This window comes from Hemitrygon akajei, chromosome 3, assembly GCF_048418815.1.
Source record: "Hemitrygon akajei chromosome 3, sHemAka1.3, whole genome shotgun sequence".
In the NCBI taxonomy this organism is placed as follows: Eukaryota; Metazoa; Chordata; class Chondrichthyes; order Myliobatiformes; family Dasyatidae; genus Hemitrygon; species Hemitrygon akajei.
In genome coordinates, this window is record NC_133126.1 from 113,518,816 (window position 1) to 113,535,158 (window position 16,343).

Consider the following 16,343-nt stretch of genomic DNA (forward strand, 5'->3'; position numbering starts at 1 on the left):
GTATAGGCCTTTGTGAGAGAGAGTGTGTGTATGTGTGTGAGTGTGTGTGCATATGTGTCTGAGTGTGTCGAGGCCTTTGTGAGAGAGAGTGTTTGTGTATGTGTGTGTGTGTATAGGCCTTTGTGAGAGAGAGTGTTTATGTATGTGTGTGTGTGTATAGGCCTTTGTGAGAGAGAGTGTTTATGTATGTGTATGAGTGTGTGTGTGTTTGTGTATGTGTGTGTGTGTATAGGCCTTTGTGAGAGAGAGTGTTTGTGTGTGAGTGTGTGTGTCTCTGTGTGGATGTGTCTGAGTGTGTATAGGTCTTTGTGAGAGAGAGTGTTTGTGTATGTGTGTGAGTGTGTGTGTCTCTGTGTGGATGTGTCTGAGTGTGTATAGGTCTTTGTGAGAGAGAGTATTTGTTGGAATACAATCTGGCAGCTCACAGTTGGAAGTGTTTTGATGTTGTATCTCCACCTGAACTATGAGTCCTGGTTCTTTCCATAAACCATCAATATTTATAATCCGTGCAGTCCGAGTCTGACAACAGGTGCAACTTTCTGCCTGTTCCTTCCGTGTGAAAGTTAATGTTTTTGAACTTGAGGCCACTGTAGTTCAAGGAGCTGAAATCCAACCCCAATGGCACTGAACTGCTTCAGTCAGCAATCAGTTCCAAGGTCTCAGGCTAGAAGGTTCCAATCCCCAGTCTGGATATCTTTCAACTTACTGCACTGCTGGCTGCTTAACGAGCAAACATGAACTACGTCGTTTTACAGAAGATTATGTTCCCCACATGTTAGTAACAGCAGACTCTCAATGTACATTAAACACCTTTAGCTAAAATAACCTCCCCTTGTAATATCTGATATCCGTGAGTGTGATGTAGTCAAGTGGAGCAGCTGGTAGAATCACTTCCTCACAGCGCCAGAGATCCGAGTTCAATTCTGCCATTAGGTAACATCCAAAACAAAAAGCTGGAAGAACTCAGTAGGTCAGGCAGCATCTATGGAGGGAAATGGACAGGTAACATTTCGGGTCGATGCTCTCTGTGTGGTTTATACGTGCCCCGTGATTGTGCGACTTTCCTCTGGGTGCTCTGAATCCCCCCCACATCCCAAAGACGTGAGGGTTGGGAGCTTAAATGGTCAATGTAAATTCTTCCTAATGTAAGTAGCAGAATCTGAGAGAGTTGATGCAGGGGGATAGATTACAGGGAAAGTTAATTCCGTGATCCAGCATGGATGATGAGCTGAATAATCTCCATGTTGAAAAAAGTATTTTTTGGACTGAAGAATAATTGCAATACACGAAACACAACAGCCGGTTTACAAACAGCAGACTCCCAATGGTTCAGAACTGATGAGTGCAAGATCAACATTGCCCAGGGTGTGGAGGGGAACAGAGAGATCCTACTCCTCTCTCTGAGAGAGCAGATGGGCCTTGGTGTATCACCTCAGTGTAATATACTGTGATGGCTACAGGACTGCAACACAAACCTACCCACAAGGGGTTATTAAACAAAACGAGAATGCATGATTTTGGGAGTCATATTTCTCCATGTATTGTAGGTGAGGACAGATCGGGAATAAACAGTGTTGTTTTTGTTGGAAGCTCTGATTGGGGGGTGGGATGAAACTGGTTCTGGGTCCCCAAATCTTCGCAGTCTGCTGAATATCAACAATTTGAATGGGAGAACCAACTATCATATATCCTAGTTTTCCGATGAAGCAAGGATGGGCAGCAGGGTGTGCTGTTGGATGGTTGTGGAGAGGCTTTGGCTGATAGACAGGCTATGTGAATAGGCAAGGTCATGGCAGATAGAATAAATGAAAAGTCATCCATTTCTGCATTGTGACAAGGGATGAAAGGCATTGCTCTTCAGGCACCTGGCAGTCCTGACAGGGTCAGAGTCCAAGTGTAGAGACCCCTTTCTAAAAGGATATAGCTGAGACAGTACCCAGCCTACTGTCCCCAAGTCCAGGCTCCCAGTTGGTGTGGATGGATTTGCGAGGAAAGGGGGAGCAATGGTTTTGAGTTTTGGAACTGGGAATTATCCTATGAGGAGTGATGAGCAGACTGGGTCTACAGCATATAGACGAATGAGAGTTGATCCCAATGAAACGTATGATGGTTTTACAAGGCTTAACAAGGAGGATGCAAACATTCTGTTTCCCCTGGCTGTGGTTTCTGCAATGGGGAAGGGGCCAGCCATTCAAGACAGCGAGGACAAGGTCTCACATGGAGACACAAGAGATTGCTAATGCAGGGATTGCTGAAGCAATGAGTCCTGATGCAGGGTTTAGACCGGAAACATTGACAATTCCTTTCCTCCCACAAATACTGCTCGACCCACTGAGTCCCCCGAGCAACGTGTTTGTGGATCCCATGTAACAGGCTGGAGGGTTAGATGACAATGGGGTCCAGAGTGAGCCGGCCAATCGGATCCAAAATTAGCTTGCTGGCAGGAGTCGGTGGGTGGTGGTGGATGGTTGTTTCCCAGCCTGTGACCAGTGGAGTACTGCAGGGATCAGGGCTGATCCTTGTCGTACGTATTAATGATTTGGATGCTGGTGGCATGGTTAGTAAGCTAGTGGGAGACACCAAAATTATTGGCCCAGGTGATTGCGGACAGCGAAGATGATTATCTAAGATTACAATATGGTCTAGATTAACCAGAAAACTGGGCAGAGGAACGGCAGACAGGATTTTACTTGGAGTAGTGCGAAATAATGCCTTTTGTAAAGTTAAAACAGGGTTCGACTTACGCAATAAAAGATAGGACCCTAGAGAGTGTTGTAGGACAGAGAAACCTAGGAATATAGGAATATAATTCCCTAAAAGTGGCACTGTAGGTGGACTGAGTGGTGAAAATGTTGACTGGTGTGCTTGCCTTAACTAGATATGGCTTTGAGTGCGAGATGGTGAGTTCTGGTCGGCATGCTATTGGGAGGCTGTGATTAAGCGATAGAGAGTGCAGGAAAGGTTCACAGACATGAAGAGGACAGTTTAAGTTATGAGGAGGGACTAGGTAGGCTGGTACTGTTTTCCCTGGAGTGAAGGATGCTGAAATGTATAAAATAATGTGGGGCATAGATGAGGTTGGTGGTCATAGTCCTTCCCCCAGGGCAGGGAGTTGAAAACTAGAGGCTATCTGCTTTAGATGAGAGAGTAAAAGATTTAAAAGGGACAGCTTTTTCACACTGAGAGTGGTGGGTATATGAATGAAGATGCTAAAGGAAGTAGCAGAGGCAGGTACAATGGATAGGAAAGGGTCAGATGGAGAGGAGACAAACACAGACAATTGGGACCAGCTGAGATGGAACTGCAGGCTCTTCCGACTGTGGGGCATTCTCTCGGATCAGTAGTGCAGCGCAGTCACATTTCAGGGGGAAACTTGAACCCACAAACTTCTGACTAGAGGTGGAAGAGCAACTAGCTGAGGCTAGGTTGACAGGTGTGTGAGACTGAACAGGGCCCCTGCTCCAGGGTGTGAAGAGCTGGCTCCTGATCTACAGACCCCCACCCTTTCCAGCTGTTTTTGTTTCAGGTTTCTGCTAATTGAAGTTTCAATGCTTACTGGCTATTGTAATTCCACTAAAACATCCCTGAGAGGCTGGCTACCCCGTGAAGAGCTTGCCACCTCGGTTTTCAGAATTCATTTCTCCAACGACTGGTCCAGCTGTGCTGTCGAGTATGTGTTTGACACTCTGTAGACAGAGCTGCACTCGGCTGCAGGTTTGGTCATCTCTGTGTGTTAAATAGCTCAGGCAACGAGACGGAGTCAGAACACAGCCCTCAACAGCGAAAGAAGGTGCACCATCCAGGAGCTTAGTAAATCGGTTTATTGTTGTCACATGTACCAAGGTACATTGAGACAGCAGGCAGAGAAACAATAACAGAATACAGCTGCAAAGTACAGTGCAGGCAGATCAAAAGGTGCAAACCATAAAGAGGGTGATTGTGAGGTCAAGAGTCCATCGAATTTGGACTGCGTCCAATCATTGAACAGGAACACGAGAAGAAGAGGCACCTTTGCACCGGTCTGTAATTGATTGAAAAGGCGGCGTATCGTGACAGCTTTTGGAGTTTGAACTGCACCCTATCAGTGAACGAGATTCATTAGAAAAGGCAAATAAAAATAAGCTGGGGGAAGCAGAGCGGCCATTATGCCAGCGTGAGTGGCTATGACTCATCAGATCGGGCCTGAGTGAGAAGTAACAGGTAGGTTTCTTCATCTTCTTTATTCTTCATCTGTTAGGACATAGTTAGTGCAGTGAGAGTGGCTCCAGGGGCTGTGTTGGGTTCTTTGTGTGAGATGTGGGAATTCTAGGCCTTCAGCCTCCCAGGTAGCCACACCTGCACCAGGTGTACCAAGCTGCGGCTTCTCAGAGAATGCATTTAGGAAATGGAGATGCAGCTTGATGACCTTAGGCTCAGGCAGGAGACTAGGAGGTGATGGACAGGTGCTACTGAGATGTAGTCATCCCTAGGTTCCAGGAGACAGGTAATTGAGTGACAATCAGGAGAAGAAAGGGAAACGGTACACCTGTGTCTGGTCCCCTCAGTACTAAGTATACTGTTTTGGATACTTTTGGGCAGAGCGACATTCCAAACGGGGGTGAGCAACCAGATGTCTTGGTACATATCAGCACCAATGGCATAGGTAGGAAAAGGGAGGAGGTACTGAAAAGAGAGATTAGCGAGCTAGGTAGAAAGCTGAAAAGCAGTAGCTCCAGGGTAACAAATCTTTGGACTGCTGCTGGTGCCGTGTGCCAATGGGAGTAGGAATAAGATATTTTGGCAGATGAAACGTGGCTGAGAAACTGGTATGGGGGAGGGTGGGTTTCAGATTTCTGCATCACTGGGATCTCTTCTAGGGAAGATCTGACCTGTACAAAAGGGATGGATTACACCAGAACAGAGGAGAACCAATATGGTTGTGGGCAGGTTCGGGAGGGTTTAAACTAATTTGACAGGGGATGGGAACTGGAGTGATAGTGCTGAGGATGGGGTACAAAAAGAGGCAGTGTGTAGTGAGACTGCTAGTAAGGAGAGGCTGATGATAGGGCAAAATTTTAGTCATCAGGATGAGTTGCAATGTAAAAGGGCGACGAAATCAGAGCTTTGACGATTCCTTGGAGAACACTGAGAATCCATGGTGCTTTGAAAAGCTGCCCAGTTGTTCGGTAAAGTGCAGAGACCAGAAGATCCACAGTTATTCAGCTTCAGGTCCTGAATATCTTTATTCTTTCTCTATTTAAGCTAAATTACAACTACAGTTCAATTGGCCGTGGCTAGATCTGGAATATTTTTGTGACTGTGGGAGAGAGTAATTGAAGGGAAAAGATTAAACCCAAGGTCACCCATACCAGCGAGCGTGGAGGACAATAAACATCGACTGCTGAGTGAGTAGAGGACAGATTTTAATTGTGTGTGTGAATTTGCACAAGCACAGATGCACGTACAGCGCACATACACATAAACATGCATTTTCTGCACATATACAATATACACAATCAGACCACACTAATTTATACAAACATACCACAAACACCAAGAAAGTGCACCAGTGCTTCTACATCCTCAGGAGGCTAAAGTGTGGCCCCTTTGGTCCTCACCAATTTTAATCGATAGAAAGATAGCTATCTGGATGCAACTGCTCTCCTTGAAACGCAGCCTCCCCGTCATGGACTCTGTCTAAACTCACTGCTGCCTCAGTATAGCAGCCAACATAATCACTGCTCTACTCTCTCTACACCCATAAATTTGCTGATGACAACTACTGTAGGCAGAATTTCAGGTGGTGATGAGGGGGCGTACAGGAGCAAGATAGATCAGCTGGTTGAGTGGTGTCGCAGCAACAATCTTACACTCAGTGTCAGTAAGACCAAAGAATTGACTATGGACTTCATAAAGAGGATATGGAGGGAACACACAGTGTTCCTTGAGGGATTAGGAGTGGAAAATGTGAGCAGTTTGAAGTTCATTATTTAGTTATTTACTTATCGACATGGAGTGTGGATAGGCCCTTCTGGTCCTTCAAGCCGTGTCACACAGTAACAGCTGATTTAATTCTAGCCTAATCATGGGGCAATTTGCATGGCCAGTTAACCTACCAACTGGCAGGAAACCGGAGCACCCAGAGGAAACCCAAGCAGTCATGGGGAGAATGTACAAACTCCTTTCCTGGGTGTCAACATCTCTGAGGATCTATCCTGGGCACAACATATCGATGCAGCTACAAAGAAGTGGGACAGCAGCTACACTTTATTAGGAGTTTGAGGGTATTTGATATGTCAATAAAGACACTCACAAATTTCTACAGATGTACTGTGGTGAACATTCTAGCTGGCTGCATCACCCGCTGGTGTGGGGTGGCTACTGCACAGGATTGGAATAAGCTGCAGAGTATGGCTCCATCATGGGCACCAGCCTCCAGGATATCCTCAAGGAATGATGCCTTGTTAACCATTGTTCAGGTCCTCCCATCACCCTGTTCTCATTGCCACCATCACAGTTTCCTTTCACTGTTGTTATATATTGCTACATACTGCTGCCACAAAGACAAGTTTCATGACATTTGCCAGTGATATTGAACCTGATTCTGCCTCAAAATGGGTCGAGGGGTTACAGATCAATGATTGAGGAAGAGACCAATTGTAAGGAACGACTAAACCAAAGAAAAGTCAGATTAGTGTGGAGTTAGAAAGGCAAAATTAAAATCAAAAATCTGCAGACGTGAAATCTGAAATAAAAACAGAAAATGCTGGAAACCCTGAACAAGTCAGGTGGTATTTGCAAAGGGAGGAACAGATAACACTTCTGTCTGTAACCAGAACAGTTCTGACAATTACATTTGAAACATTGACTGTTTCTTCTTCCTCCGATACTGTCAGAGCTGCTCAGGGTTAACATCGTTTTCTGTTTTTATATGGGGGAGACTAAACACTGATCTGTTGAGTCTGCACTCGCACACCTGCTGAGTCCTGTACTTCATGTGCAAACCTGAGTGTTCTTTGATCTTCTTGCAACTTCTCCTACAAATGAAATCCCTTATCCTTTCCTCTGCTACTCTGGCCATTCCCTGTTCCATCTTTGACTGTCAAGGAGAAAGTATAGGAGCTGAAAGCACAGATGACCAGATGCAAGAACTGATCCTTCCCCACTGCCATCGGACTTCTGACCCCGTCACCCCTTTCACAGCCGTACCCCGCGATGCTGACACAGTCATGAACCTCTTCCACTCACGTCAGTGTAACATTTCTATTTGTGCTCCATCAGTCTTCTCTATTCCTTAACTTTTGCACTTGTTGCTGTGTTTATTGTTAGATTTATGTCCACTGTTCACTCTGTGAGCTTCGCACGGCAAGGAATTTCATGCACGACGATAAAATAATCCGAATCTCCTTTCAGATTTTAAACTGCATTGGCACAGTAATGGTCAGTTATAAGCTACGAAGCAGATTTTTGTCATAATATTTCCTGAACTGTGATAATGTGACCTTGCTAACTTTCCTGACCATCAGCTTGTAATGATGCAGGTACCTTCACCTGTGGTGCTGTGACTAGCTGCTGTGTTGAATGTAAGTGGACAGTCTCTTTGAAGCTGGTTATCTTACATCACTTTGTTTTGATAAGGCAGATTATTTGTTTAAATTGGCAGTATTTTCACTGTTGAAATCAAAGTCAGTGTGTGCTGCAGGACAGAATGTGCTTTTTTGCAACGCAGAAAATGCTCTTTGTATGCCTGCATGAATTGATAGAGATATCCTTTCTGCGATTGCTATCAGGGTCACTTGGCTGGCTCACTCTCAGCACAGCTGCCGTCTTCTTTCTTCAGTTCTCTGTTTGAAAACATCTGTATTCCCATAAATCAACTGCCAGAGTTCACTAACCCAAATAAAGCACATTCTGTTCATGTCAGCACCATGAGGTATTCCAAATGCCTAGAGAGATAGGCTCACAGCAGACCCGAGTCCAGATCTCGCTGCTCCCGTGGCGGAATGGTGATAATGTTTCGGAGCAACGTAAGTGGAGGGTAAAGGTATACTACCGTTGGAAACAGGAGAGTGTTGCTAAAGGCTACTCACCATCCCCACCAGATACTCTGATACAAGAGCCAGTCAGCCTAGCCTGTGGTGACTCTCCTCCTGACATCATGAGGCAAAGTAAGGAGTGTGAGGGATGGCACTCCACCTGACTACGTGACTTTGGAGGCAATGACCCTGCAGAAGGCATGTTTGTAGATAAGCAGCCTGTTTGATTGCCCACCCCCCCATCTTCTACCCAAAACACCCATCCGCTCCTCCACTGACAGACAGTGGCTGCAGCGTGCACTGTCTCCAAAACATATTCCAACAGGACCTCCCAACCCGGTGGCCCCTGTCACCAAGAAGGACCAGGGAGGGTGAGAAGCACTTCCAAGTCACACACTAGCCTGACGTGTCTTTCTCATTCTTCATTCTCTGGAGAAATTTCTTGGAACGCCTGCCTCAACAGCACCATGTAGAAACCTTTATCAGAGGGGCTGCAGCTCACCACAAACCTCAAGGGCAAATAGGGATGGGTAATTAATGGTGGCCTTGCCAGTGACACACAGGTTCCAAATGGGAGTAAGAAAATATCCTCAGGTGCTTCTTGTGTCTACAAGCATCATCCTGGAAGATTCCTCAGCGCCTCGAACACAAAGATCCCAAATGACCCCAACTCAAATTCAGATGAGTTGCATTTTGGGCAGGCACATGCGAGTAGATCTTTTACAGTGAATAGGGAGCATTGAAGAACAGGAACGGAGGAGTACGAGAATCTCCTTCCCTGCAAGTAGACAAGGTAGTGAAGAAAGCTTTTCTCTTTCATTTCCTGCCTGGTCTGTATCAGTCAGGGAACTGTGTATAGCACTGGGATGTTGTTTTGCAGTTGTACGAGACGTGGGCGAGTCCGTATTTGCGATACTGTGTTCAGTTTTGGCCATCCCGCTATTGCAATGATGCCATTAAGCACCAGGCCATAACGATGAGGGCATCACTCATGGTTGGGGGCTTAATCTCCAAGAATACATATTGTGTTGAAAAGACAGGCAGGTAGGCAGAAGGGGTGTTGGTAAAATATAAAATTAATCATTAGAAAGAGGTGGTATAGAATCAGAAAATGTAGAATGCTTATGGGTAGAGTTAAGAAATTGCATGGGTAAAATGACCCTGAAGGGAGTTATGTACAGGCCTCCAAACAGTAGCCAGGATGTGGGCTACAAATTACAGTGTGAGATAGAAAAGGCACGTCAAAAGGGCAATGCTACGATAGTCATGGGGGAGTTCAAATGCAGATAGATTGGGAAAATCAGGTAGGTTGGATCCCAAGAGAGAGAACTTGTAGAATGTCTACAAGATGGCTTTTTGGAGCAGCTTGTGCTTGAGCCCACGAGGGAAACAGTTATTCTGGTTTGGGTGTTGTGTAATGAACTGTATTTGATTAGGGAGCTGAAAGAAAAGGAACGCCTAGGAGGCAGTGATCAAAATAAGATAAAATTCACCCAGCAACTTGAGAGGGAGACGCTAAAGTATCACAATGGAGTAAAGGGAATTACAGAGGCAAGAGAGAGCAGCTGACCAAAATTGATTGGAAGGGGACATGAGCAAAGATGATAGCAGAGCACCAATGGCTGGAGTTTCTCAGAGTAATTGGGAAGGTGCACGATAGATACATCCCAAAAAGAGGCAGAGGTATTCTACAGGAAGGATGGTGTAACCATGTCTGACAAGGGAGGTCAAAGCCAACATAAAAGCAAAAAACAAAGGCGTATAATACAGCAAAAATTTGTGGGAAGTTAGAGGATTGGAAAACTTTAAAAAACCAACAGAAAGCAACTAAAAAGTCATGGGGGGAGGTGGGGTAAGGTTGAAATATGAAGGTAAGCTAGCCAATAATATAAAAGAAGATATCTAGGGTTGTTTCAGATACTTAAAGAGTAAAACAGAGGCAAGAGTAGATATTGGATCACTGGAAAGTGATGCTGAAGAGATAGTAATGGGGAAACAAGGAAATAGTGGATAAATGAATAAGGATTTTGCATTAGTGTCACTGTGGAAGACACTACCAGTATGCTGGAAGTTCTAGAGTATCAGGGGGCAGAAGTGAGGGCAGTTACTATTACCAAGGAGAAGGTAGATCAGTTATTGGACCAAATGGACTAACCCCTGGGTTCAGAAGGGGTAGCTGAAGAAATTGTGAGGCATTTGTAATGATCTTTCAAGAATAAATAGATTGTGGCATAGTTCCAGAGGACTGGAAAATTGCAAATGTCACTCCACTCTTCAAGAAGGGAAGAAGGCAGAAGAAAGGAAATTATAGACCAGTTAGCTTGACCTCTGGATGGAAAGATGTTGGAGTTGATAGTTAAGGATGTGGTTTTGGGGGTACTTGGAGGCAAACGATAAAATAGGCCAAAGTCTGCATGGTTTCCTTAAGGGAAGATCATGACTAATAGTGTTCGGCAGGGGTCAGTGTTGGGACTAGCTCTTTTTACGTTGTATGTCAGTGTTTTGGATGACAGAATTGATAGCTTTGTGGCCAAGCTTGCAGAGGATATGAAGATGGTGGGTGGAGGCAGGTGGTGTTGAAGAAGCAGGGAAGCTACAGGAGAACTTAGACAGATTAGGAGAATTGGCAAAGAGGTGGCAGATGGAATACAGTGTCGGAAGGTGTGAGGTCATGCACTTTGGTAGGAGGAATAAAAGCATAGACTATTTCCTAAACAGGGAGAAAATTCAAAAATCTGAAGTGCCAAGGAACTTGGGGTTCATTGTACCGAATTTCCTAAAGGTTAACTTTCAGGTAGAGTCAGTGGTAAGAAAGGCATTCATGTCGAGAGGACTAGAATATAAAAAGGATGTAATGCTGAGCCTTTATAAGGTATTGGTCAGAACTTATTTGGAGTATTGTGAGCAGTTTTGGGCCCCTTATCTAAGAAAGGATATGCGGACATTGGAGAGGGTTCAGAGGATGTTCACGAGAATGATTCTGGGAATGAAAAGCTTATCATATGAGGAGTAACTGACAGCTCTGGGCTTTTACTCACAGAATGAGGAGGGATCTCATTCAAAAACACCACAGCTGCCAAATTCTAACCATGCTACAAGATCATGTTTATCTACCTTATTCCGTTTACTGTGTGCATTCAAATATAACACCTTCAGTCCTGTATTCATCTGCCTTTATGATTTTGTCCCCCTTTTACATTCCAGCTTATTCTGATTGCAATTTTCCTGATCTGTCCGTCCTTCCTGACAGTCTCACTACACACTGCCTCAGCTTATAAACCAACAGCCCTGTCGTCAGCCCCATCACTCCAGTTCCCACCCCACTGCCAAATTAGTTTAAACCCTCCCCAACAGCTCTTGCAAACCTCCCCGCAAGGATATCAGAACCCGTCACTTTTGTATAGGTCATACTTTCACCAGTAGAGATCCCAATGAGACAGAAATCTGAAACCCTGTCCCTTGCACCAGTTTCTCAGCCATGCATTCATCTCCCAAATCATTCTATTCTTACCCTCAGTAGTACGTAGCACAGGCAGCAATCCAGAGACTGCTACCCTGGAGGTCCTGCTTTTCAGCTTTCTACCTAGCTCCCTAAGTTCTCCCTTCAGGACTCCTTGCTTTTCCTACCCATGTCATTGGTGCCAAGATGTGGATGCTCACCCTTCCCCTGTAGAATGTCATGGATCCGATCCGAGTGTCCCTGACCCTGGCATCTGGGAGGCAACATACCACCCAGTTATCTTCATCGTATCCACAGAATCTCGTGTCTACTCCTCTAACTATGGAATTCCCCCATCACTACTGCAGTCCTCCTCTTCCTCCCATCTTCCATTCTGAGCCACAGCACCAGACTCTTGTGCCAGAGACTCAGTTGCTGCCCCACCCCCGGTTGTCCCCCTCAACAGTATCAAAAACAGTATACTTATTATTGAGGGAAATGACCGCAGGGGTGCCCATTTCCTTTTCCTTTCCTGAAAATCACCTCCTGCAATTTAATGATGACCACCTTCCTGTAGCTCCTATCTATCACCTCCTCATTTCCCATGTAAGTCCAGTTTCTAAACTCACTCTCTGAAGAATGGTCGCTTGGCGCAATTAATGCAGTTATGGTTATCTGGGAGGCTGGAGGTCTCCCAGAATTCCAATATTCCACACAAAGAACACAACGCAGCCCCAGGAGCCATTCTCAGTTCTCTAACTACGTACTAACAGATGAAGAATGAAGAGGAAAGAAGAAACTCACTAGATACTTACCTCACCCAAGCATGTTCTCGCCAAAGCCTCTCCACTCTAACCCTGGCTGCTTGGCTTGTTCCTGTGTTACCTTTATTTGCCCTTGCTAATGAATCATGACAATGCCACCGAAAAATCCAAAATCCCACGAGAGCTCCTTTCTTTTTAATTCGCTCTCTCCCAAACCCATACGAGGAAATTTGCCTCCACAAATTTGACTGGGAAATCACCATCAAAAACAATGCAACATCTCTTCTCATCAAACTAGTACAACAGCATCTCACATTGGACAGTGTGTTATCTTCTTCTCAAAATGCCAGATTGATAAATCCCTGATATTGAGCCGGTCTGAAATCTCCCTCTCAGAATCAGCCCAGTACCTCTGAATGAATCTCATGCTTTCCTCTCGTGAACCAATCTGATACCTCCCTCCCAAACAAACAGTTTAATATCTTTTTCAGAATGGACTCGTCCAATGTTTCCATCTCGCTGGTGATCTGATATCTGCTTCTTATTAAACCACTATAATACCTGCTCCTCTTTAAACAAGGCCACAGGGCTACAAAATAAGGGGCTGCTGACTTACCAGAGGTGCATTGAATTATTTTTTTCTCTCAAACAGCAATGAAGGTCTAGAATTCTCTGCCCCAGTCTGCTGCATCATTAGGCATACTTAAGAAGGAGAGAGATAAATATTTGAAAGATCAAAGACTGACGGCAACAGGGAACTGCCACAGAAGAGGATTCGAGGTTAATGCAGATCAGTCATGAGCATAGTGAGTGGTGAGGTAGGTTTGAGGATAGTGACTAGTGAGGTAGGTTTGAGCATAGTGAGTGGTGAGGTAGGTTTGAGCATAGTGAGTGGTGAGGTAGGTTTGAGCATAGTGAGTGGTGAGGTAGGTTTGAGCATAGTGAGTGGTGAGGTAGGTTTGAGCATAGTGAGTGGTGAGGTAGGTTTGAGCATAGTGAGTGGTGAGGTAGGTTTGAGCATAGTGAGTGGTGAGGTAGGTTTGAGCATAGTGAGTGGTGAGGTAGGTTTGAGCATAGTGAGTGGTGAGGTAGGTTTGAGCATAGTGAGTGGTGAGGTAGGATTGAGCATAGTGAGTGGTGAGGTAGGTTTGAGCATAGTGAGTGGTGAGGTAGGTTTGAGCATAGTGAGTGGTGAGGTAGGTTTGAGCATAGTGAGTGGTGAGGTAGGTTTGAGCATAGTGAATGGTGAGGTAGGATTGAGCATAGTGAGTGGTGAGGTAGGATTGAGCATAGTGAGTGGTGAGGTAGGTTTGAGCATAGTGAGTGGTGAGGTAGGTTTGAGCATAGTGAGTGGTGAGGCAGGTTTGAGCATAGTGAGTGGTGAGGTAGGTTTGAGCATAGTGAGTGGTGAGGTAGGTTTGAGCATAGTGAGTGGTGAGGTAGGTTTGAGCATAGTGAGTGGTGAGGTAGGATTGAGCATAGTGAGTGGTGAGGTAGGTTTGAGCATAGTGAGTGGTGAGGTAGGATTGAGCATAGTGAGTGGTGAGGTAGGATTGAGCATAGTGAGTGGTGAGGTAGGATTGAGCATAGTGAGTGGTGAGGTAGGATTGAGTATAGTGAGCGGTGAGGTAGGTTTGAGCATAGTGAGTGGTGAGGTAGGTTTGAGCATAGTGAGTGGTGAGGTAGGTTTGAGCATAGTGAGCGGTGAGGTAGGTTTGAGCATAGTGAGTGGTGAGGTAGGTTTGAGTATAGTGAGCGGTGAGGTAGGTTTGAGCATAGTGAGTGGTGAGGTAGGATTGAGCATAGTGAGTGGTGAGGTAGGTTTGAGCATAGTGAGTGGTGAGGTAGGATTGAGCATAGTGAGTGGTGAGGTAGGATTGAGCATAGTGAGTGGTGAGGTAGGATTGAGTATAGTGAGCGGTGAGGTAGGTTTGAGCATAGTGAGTGGTGAGGTAGGTTTGAGCATAGTGAGTGGTGAGGTAGGTTTGAGCATAGTGAGCGGTGAGGTAGGTTTGAGCATAGTGAGTGGTGAGGTAGGTTTGAGTATAGTGAGCGGTGAGGTAGGTTTGAGCATAGTGAGTGGTGAGGTAGGATTGAGCATAGTGAGTGCTGAGGTAGGTTTGAGCATAGTGAGTGGTGAGGTAGGTTTGAGGATAGTGAGTAGTGAGGTAGGATTGAGCATAGTGACTGGTGAGGTAGGATTGAGCATAGTGAGTGGTGAGGTAGGTTTGAGCATAGTGAGTGGTGAGGTAGGTTTGAGCATAGTGAGTGGTGAGGTAGGATTGAGCATAGTGAGTGGTGAGGCAGGTTTGAGCATAGTGAGTGGTGAGGTAGGTTTGAGCATAGTGAGTGGTGAGGCAGGTTTGAGCATAGTGAGTGGTGAGGTAGGTTTGAGCATAGTGAGTGGTGAGGTAGGTTTGAGCATAGTGAGTGGTGAGGTAGGTTTGAGCATAGTGAGTGGTGAGGTAGGATTGAGCATAGTGAGTGGTGAGGTAGGTTTGAGCATAGTGAGTGGTGAGGTAGGTTTGAGCATAGTGACTGGTGAGGTAGGATTGAGCATAGTGAGTGGTGAGGTAGGTTTGAGCATAGTGAGTGGTGAGGTAGGTTTGAGCATAGTGACTGGTGAGGTAGGTTTGAGCATAGTGAGTGGTGAGGTAGGTTTGAGGATAGTGAGTGGTGAGGCAGGTTTGAGCATAGTGACTGGTGAGGTAGGTTTGAGCATAGTGAGTGGTGAGGTAGGTTTGAGCATAGTGAGTGGTGAGGTAGGATTGAGGATAGTGAGTGGTGAGGTAGGTTTGAGCATAGTGACTGGTGAGGTAGGTTTGAGCATAGTGAGTGGTGAGGTAGGTTTGAGCATAGTGAGTGGTGAGGTAGGATTGAGGATAGTGAGTGGTGAGGCAGGTTTGAGCATAGTGACTGGTGAGGTAGGTTTGAGCATAGTGAGTGGTGAGGTAGGTTTGAGCATAGTGAGTGGTGAGGTAGGATTGAGGATAGTGAGTGGTGAGGTAGGTTTGAGCATAGTGACTGGTGAGGTAGGTTTGAGCATAGTGAGTGGTGAGGTAGGTTTGAGCATAGTGACTGGTGAGGTAGGTTTGAGCATAGTGAGTGGTGAGGTAGGTTTGAGCATTGTGAGTGGTGAGGTAGGTTTGAGCATAGTGAGTGGTGAGGTAGGATTGAGCATAGTGAGTGGTGAGGTAGGTTTGAGCATAGTGAGTGGTGAGGTAGGATTGAGCATAGTGAGTGGTGAGGTAGGTTTGAGCATAGTGAGTGGTGAGGTAGGTTTGAGCATAGTGACTGGTGAGGTAGGTTTGAGCATAGTGAGTGGTGAGGCAGGTTTGAGCATAGTGAGTGGTGAGGTAGGTTTGAGCATAGTGAGTGGTGAGGTAGGATTGAGCATAGTGAGTGGTGAGGTAGGATTGAGCATAGTGAGTGGTGAGGTAGGATTGAGCATAGTGAGTGATGAGGTAGGATTGAGCATAGTGAGTGGTGAGGCAGGATTGAGCATAGTGAGTGGTGAGGTAGGTTTGAGCATAGTGACTGGTGAGGTAGGTTTGAGCATAGTGAGTGGTGAGGCAGGTTTGAGCATAGTGAGTGGTGAGGTAGGTTTGAGCATAGTGAGTGGTGAGGTAGGATTGAGCATAGTGAGTGGTGAGGCAGGATTGAGCATAGTGAGCGGTGAGGTAGGATTGAGCATAGTGAGTGGTGAGGCAGGTTTGAGCATAGTGAGTGGTGAGGTAGGTTTGAGCATAGTGAGTGGTGAGGCAGGATTGAGCATAGTGAGTGGTGAGGTAGGTTTGAGCATAGTGAGTGGTGAGGTAGGTTTGAGCATAGTGAGTGGTGAGGTAGGTTTGAGCATAGTGAGTGGTGAGGTAGGTTTGAGCATAGTGAGTGGTGAGGTAGGATTGAGCATAGTGAGTGGTGAGGTAGGATTGAGCATAGTGAGTGGTGAGGTAGGATTGAGCATAGTGAGTGGTGAGGCAGGATTGAGCATAGTGAGCGGTGAGGTAGGATTGAGCATAGTGAGTGGTGAGGTAGGATTGAGGATAGTGACTGGTGAGGCAGGTTTGAGGATAGTGAGTGGTGAGGTAGGATTGAGCATAGTGAGTGGTGAGGTAGGATTGAGCA

At 45.8% G+C, this 16,343-nt stretch overlaps 2 protein-coding genes across 4 annotated transcripts in view; one reads left to right on the forward strand and one right to left on the reverse strand.

Annotated features, from left to right (window-relative positions):
• Nucleotides 1–16,343, reverse strand: part of LOC140725312 (LIM and senescent cell antigen-like-containing domain protein 1) — a 198,490-nt gene that overhangs the window by 31,421 nt on the left and 150,726 nt on the right. The gene's annotated exons all lie outside the window — the stretch shown is intronic.
• gpr17 (G protein-coupled receptor 17) overlaps nucleotides 4,084–16,343 on the forward strand; it is a 37,717-nt gene continuing 25,457 nt past the window's right edge. Inside the window, exons 1-2 of one of the 2 annotated variants that reach the window (XM_073040622.1) lie at nucleotides 4,084–4,200; nucleotides 5,242–5,384. The gene's annotated coding sequence lies outside the window, so the exon portion shown is untranslated. The remainder of the gene's footprint in view (nucleotides 4,201–5,241; nucleotides 5,385–16,343) is intronic. The other variant, XM_073040623.1, reaches the window with a different exon arrangement.